General features: G+C 34.5%; 1 long non-coding RNA gene across 1 annotated transcript; it reads right to left on the reverse strand.

Moving 5' to 3' along the window:
• Positions 1–1,797: 1,797 nt before the first annotated feature.
• Positions 1,798–6,503, reverse strand: LOC110352119 (uncharacterized). Its single transcript, XR_002400547.4, has 3 exons — positions 6,242–6,503; positions 2,860–2,938; positions 1,798–2,704 (listed from the first exon to the last, which is right to left on the reverse strand). It is a non-coding gene; the product is annotated as an uncharacterized lncRNA (long non-coding RNA).
• Between the last annotated feature and the right edge of the window lie 428 nt (positions 6,504–6,931).

Consider the following 6,931-nt stretch of genomic DNA (forward strand, 5'->3'; position numbering starts at 1 on the left):
TCTGTTTTCCAGTTCAGTTTTCACTCTCATGTTTCTCTATATATTGTATGTGTGTAATAAGCTTCAAAAGGTTGGCTATTCATAATAGTATTCATTAATTTTCCTGTAATGCCAAACGGAAAAAGTGTAGCCAGTTAACCTGCTTCTGTTTGACAGATACCTGATGCCACAAGTGAACAAGAAAGACAGGAAGTTATTCTTCAGGATCAGACATAGCATTGAAGCTCAGAGATGGAAAACTCGTCAGAAAGATGAAGAGCATATGTGCAAATTTCTTGGCCTTCTGTGGCAAATCTGGCTAAAGACCTTGTCACTCCTTTGCCTTTCCTTCTCATCCCTCTGCCACACAGAGACGTAGAGAAGACCAAATATTATAAATCACACTATTCACATGCAGTGAGTAAAGAAAAATGGATGTTTTTAGAGGGGGCCATTAACCTGGTTCCATTCCAGTTACATGACTCAGAGAGCAGCCATGCACAGCTGAGTCAGCACAGTCCAGAGGCTGACGTATGGAAGGGAATGAAGGGTGTAGTGTGGAAGTTTCTAGATTTGTGTTTACTGCTAAAGACTGTGTGGTTTTTGATCACAGGAAGCAGCATAGTCATGGTGGGCAAAGTTCCTCTAGCTGTGCATGTGAGGAATCAGAGAAGGAAGAGGAGCACAAGGCAAACAAAAGATGTTGAAAGGATGAGAGAAAGAGTTGGCAAATCTTTTGCTCATGATTCTGCTGGGATTTTCTCACATGAACTTTGGGAAATCTCTTGAACTCTTCATAACTAGCTTTCACCTTTGTGAAATATGGGATTGGGAGGGGGGAAAGAGGAGGATGTTACCCTTATTCAACTTATCTATTTAAGGGGGAGTTGGTACTGCTTGGTACTAAGTTGGTACTAAGCAGCTGGTACTGCTTAGTGATTGTGATTGGGTGCTATTCATAAAATAATAATAATAATAATATATATATATATAAGCAAGCAGTGGGTGAATAAAGGAAAAAAAAAAGATTAACCCTGTGGCAAAAATAGGATCAGACAAAAATGAGACAGAAATATTCTAATGAAAATGTAGATACCGTACATATGCATGCCGCCTAGTTGTGCCGGTTTAGATTTGGTTTGTTGTTTCTTTAGTCTTTACATATATTACGGACTTCCTTTAAGCCAGAAAAACAAACAAACACAAACACAAACACACACACACACACACACAACACACTTATAATTGAATCTCTCTTAAGTAACAAAACAGTAGTTTTAATTAGAAGAAAAAAAAAGAACCACAAACAGACAAAGACAAAAATATAGTGGAGATGTTCTAAAAAACATAGTTATAAATTGGAAAAGGAGGACTAGAATTTAAATCTATATACTACTTTGTTGTATGAAATGAATTTCAGATTGTGAGCTGCATAGATATTGCTTTACTTATTTCATGGACCATATTGAAAGGAATGTCACTCATGGAGTCTAGCTGTCCCTTAAAAGTCACAGAACTTAAGGTTTCAAAAAAAAAGTTACGTGTTTTTCATTATCTAGGAAGGTAATCAGGGTATTGAGACTATGGACATTAGTGTGCATGCTAACCTATACTTATATGCAATTCTCATGCCTTGTCATGCCTTGAAATTTTCCATTTACACATGTTTTCTGATCCTGATTTCAAGTCTTGGATTTATTTATTTATTTATTTATTATTAATGTATACTAAAAGAGATGTTTACTTTATGTAGATTATTGACTTTTTACACAGCAGGAATGTAGTTTGCCCTTCTGCTTGAATATCTGAATCCCAGCCCATGTGAATCAGCTATTAGTTTGTCAACTGCTAAATATTGTCCACATTTAATGTTTGTGAATTTTCCTAAAAGTCTTCTATCTTTGATTCATGTTATTAGAGGAAGGGAACAGCCTCTGTGTAATAAATAAATAAATGAACTAACTAAATAAAAACCCTTTGGCTAAGTCAAACTTGCAATTTTAAAGTTTTGCTAATACTGTATGTCTTCTGTAAGTGGCATAATGCAACTTTTGGTTTTCTTCAGCTTCTATTTTTTGAAATTGTTCAACAAGTAGTTTAGAGTACTTCAGAATGTTTTAACAAAGTGCAGATTGTCTCATGTATTATTTAGAATAATTCAGGCTCTAACATATATTAAATTAATAGGTTAATATTCTTCTAAATAAAACATTGGAAGCATGTGATAATTGGCATTTTACCTTGACATGTCAAGGTCATAACTAATTCCCCAAATAAAATTATGAAGCCAGTTTCTCATGTCTAAACAGAGTACCACCACTTTCTGGAGTAAAACTACATATAAGGATTTTTCTTCTCAAATCTTCATTTATGAGATTCCATGTTCTTTCTGATTCTCCTCACTTTTGTTTTCTTTGACATGAGCCTAGGAAGACTTACACCAACATTGAGGTAAGTAACTGTTATCTCTTGCAAACGAGGCTTACTACATTTAAAACAGAATCAGCTAAGATTAATTCTGCACTAAGTACTACAAATCTCAGATCTCCGAGTATGTCAACTCTGATCACAAGACATTATCTTTAGAATAATATCTCATCACTAGATTTATTTTTTGTTGGCTGTAAGAGTTGTGTAGATTTCCAAGAGTTCACATATTTCAAGGTTAACTTGTGGTCATGCTGGGTTTTTTTAGGCAAATAAGATGTAGTATATATAACGCAATCTGTTTGGAAAAAAAAAAAAAAAAAGAAAAAAAGAAAAAAAGTGAGATTGCTGCTCCATTATTTTTTTATTTTATTTTTTATCAACACAATTGTTTCTGCTTATTGGTGTCTCCCTCCCACTCTTTTTAGCAGCTGTTTTACTGTGACAACTTACCTCCAGCAAAGTGGGAAGATGAGCAGCTGCTTGCAGAACCAAAGCCAATCTTCTGCCTGGGATCAGTTGGCAAGAGTTTCTGTGAAAGAAGCGAGGATGCAGTAAATGATATGTGCTGAATTAATTGTACCTACTATCAGCCTGTCTCCAAAACTTGCTGGGAAATCTATCTATCCATTTGTGCAACAACAACAACAAAAAATGACTTCCTAATCATCTTTGAAGGTTAAAAAGACTTAAGTCAGATCAGTCTATTCACAGGAACTATTGCAGAGCTGATGCATTTTTTTTGTTGTTGTTGTTGTTGTTTTTTTGTTTTGTTTTGTTTTGTTTTGTTTTGTTTTTGTTTTTTTATATCAAATTGCATTTATTTCTTTTCAAATTGCTTTCAATCAGATTTTTCAGTAAGGATGTATGTCTGTTTGCGATTTCTTGGTGTGAAGGGGTGACTTTATTTATTTATTTATTTATTGTTATGGTGTTTTGGAGGTTGCAAATACTGACAGAGGACTAAGCTGTCATCCTATAACATTTGTTCCTTTAGACTACCATTCATTGTGAGGTTGATTCAAGTACCTTACTTTCTATGGCGCTAATAGTTTGTATTATTGCTTCCACCCACAAAGTAGGAATGTAAAGATCCTCTTCCATGATACCCTTACATTTGGTATGAACTTAAATACTGTGTTTGACAAATATATGTATATGTGTATATATATATATGTATAATATATATATTATATATAATACATATATAATATATGTTATTATAATATATTACATAATATATTATTTGATATATTAAATATAAATTATATATTAAAATATAAATTATATACATAATATAAAATATAATATATTATATATTAAATAATATATCATGTAATATATTATAATAACATATATTATATATGTATTATATAATGCACTAATTTATGCAGGGTTACTATGAAGGGTCGAGGCTTTCGATGGGACTTAGATACACACAGAGTTCAATGTCTTTGTTTTGAAAATAACATTGAACTTCCTAGAATAACATTTAAAGGGATTATGGGGGAAGATAAGAGACCACCTGTGGAAAGGTGGTCAAATTGAGGATCGTGGAAGAGATTTTCTAGCAGATGAAAGGAACCTATTTGTTTTGTGAGGAATGATAATAAGAATGATATCTACATGGACACAGACATTGTTTTACTGTTATTGTTGCCCTTTCTCATTCAGAAATTTGGTATTTTATCAACATATGAAAATGTCATATGTTATGTACTCCTGAGGTAGGAGGTTTTGCATCTGATGGTTCAGGAGATTCTTGATAGTGTTTTCCTCATTTTACCTCCCATTTCCATCCAAAGTGTTGAGATGGATCAGTAGAAGAAAATTATGTCATCAGAGTAAGGACAGATAAGTAGAATGTGAATATTTGACACTTCTAATACAACTAGAAAATCATTGATTCTAAACCTGAGAACATAGAAACTCTGAATAAATCAAACCTATTTGATTTCTTCTAGCATAATGTGGACTGAATTCTTTACCAGCCCAAGTCCTGGGGCCATCCCTCTCTTACTGTTATGGGATTTTTTGATTTCTACTACTGCATGATAGATAAAATGTCTTTTTTCCCCATGATCTTAACCTGCAGAAGCAGAGTGTTTAAGCTTCCATTACACCTGTTGTATGAAAGAGCAGAGAAGGCATTTATCCTTGAAGATTTGGTGAGAGATTAAGCAGTGGAGAGATATCAGATCATCAACACAAAATCTTAAGTTAGATTCAAATAAATGTGAAGAGCCAGGAGCTTGTTACAGCAAGACAAGGAGTAAATCATGTGGAGAAAGTGTTTATTGTGTTTTGTCCATCCTGTCATGTCCCATGTCCCCCCCACATCCCAAAAAACATAGGGGTTGTGAAATGCATTTGCATCATTGGCATTCCAGGGTTGTATTCTGTCACCTCAGGAAGACAGAAAGTGTTTTGTCAACTGTTGGAGGAAACTTCTATCTATCCCTGTGACTTGTGCTTGGTAACAGGAGAAGGGGCTGGTCTGGAGGCCAGGCAGAGCAGCTGCTACAGAAGCAGCTGGCGGCAGTCAGGATGGGTGATTTACATGTTCAACCATTCAAAATCAGCTGAAAATTATTTAGCTGAATTCAGATGGTCAAATAATGTTAGTGTTTGCATTGCTCAGCATTTTCCTTTCATTCCTTTCCTTACCATCTAGCTGCAAAATATCCTGTGGGTTAAAGGATGGCACATGGAACACGGGGTTTCAAAAACAACAAAAAGGGCTGTCTTTTTAATGCTGTGCTATAAGACGTTTTTCACTAAGGGATTTTAAATTAGTTTTCAAGGGGGGTTATATTCTAGCATTCCTTCAATGATTCTGACAGAGATGCATGGACAAGACAAATATCTCAAGACAAACATATTTTGTAATTCTAAAGTTTTAGGGAAAAAGAAGGAAATTTGGAATTCATTTAATCACACTGGCAATTTGGTCAAAATTATATATATTTTTTTGTATCATTGTCAAACATAATGTTATCTTTGTATCCACTTACAATATAAGCCTTTCAAAAGATATGTAATGTGGAAGTGCCACGTTGTTTTTAAGTCTTTGTGACTATGTCAGCCTTGAGACTGGGTAGGCATGCCACTTTCCACTGTGTGACCACTATTCTTGACAGTGGAATGAGTTATCACCGAATGTTAATGCCTCTCATGTTCTCTTCATTATACATACTCATTTTCATGACAAAGAGTGTAAAAGGAACAGAATATGGTGCAAAATTAATATCTTCTCCTGAGAATCTGGAAGCGGTATTCCATGATCTTACACTGAAGGCACAGCTGAGGACTTTGACAACTGCAAGTACACAGCTGCTTCTTCTACTAAATTCAAAAGAATTTCCATGTAGTTTTGTTCATATGTAAGCATGCGTGTGTATGAGAGCATGTGAGAGTGTGTATGAGCAGCCTGTGTAAAGTAACCAGGATAATATTATAAGCCAAAATTACATTTGATTTTAAACATAAACTAGATTTCTCTTCTGCAGGTTTTGGCTTGTAAAAACTTATTGCGCATATCTGAGAGAAGAGGTAAGATCAAACAATATATAGACAAATAGACAATTTCTGAAATTTGTGTTTAATACTCTATTGATTTATATTTTTATTATCAATATCTTATTCCTCCTTGGACACCTGATATTGATATTGTTAATATAATTTTATTTAGCTTTTAAGCTCCCAAGAATGGTCATGACTTCATGGCTAACGTGTTAAACTATACCATCACCTCTGAGTCCTCAAATTCTAACAGTACAAAAATGTATATGGGAGAAAGCCAAGAATAAAAGAAATTGTACAGTATTGTACTTACCCTTTGGAGATAAATAATCTGCCTTGCAGATACACTTCTGATTTGTAACTCTTGCCCTGGCATGTATCAGTGAATAAATTACTCAAAAAAAATTACTAGAGTTAGTGTGCAAACATATGTTTGTGTTTCAGAAATTTCCTGGTCTGTATCCTTCTGAAAGAAAAAAGAAAAAACAAACAAACAAACAAACACTAAAATCCATAGCATTCCCAGGTTTTCATTTTCACGTCTGAGCTGAGATCTGCTGGTTGACATTCTCTTGCCCTAGGCAAGTATTGATGGGGGGGGGGGGGGGGGTGAGGAGGAGAAACGGAGGAGAGGTGGAGAGGGTTTTTTTTTCAGACCCCTCTTCTATTGCAAATCAACAAGTCTAGCTAATCTAGAACAGCTGAATGAATGTTTGCATTCCCCAGAAGAGCCTGCTGTATGCATTTTTAAGGGTGATTCTATGGCTGAATGTATAGATAATGCCAACCCTCAAAAATACTTAGTGGAAAAACAAACATAAGTTCTACATTTTAAGGAATGATCATTTAGGGTGCTTGAGAAAATGTAGATATCAAAGTCCTCTGAAGACTGCTGATATTGCCTGTTTTTTCTAGAGAAACTGAACAAGAAAGAATTCTAGAATGTAGACTGTTGTTTCATAATTATGGAAAATTATCAACTTGAGAGAAGAGCACATTTCAA

This window comes from Anas platyrhynchos, chromosome Z (genome assembly GCF_047663525.1).
Source record: "Anas platyrhynchos isolate ZD024472 breed Pekin duck chromosome Z, IASCAAS_PekinDuck_T2T, whole genome shotgun sequence".
In the NCBI taxonomy this organism is placed as follows: Eukaryota; Metazoa; Chordata; class Aves; order Anseriformes; family Anatidae; genus Anas; species Anas platyrhynchos.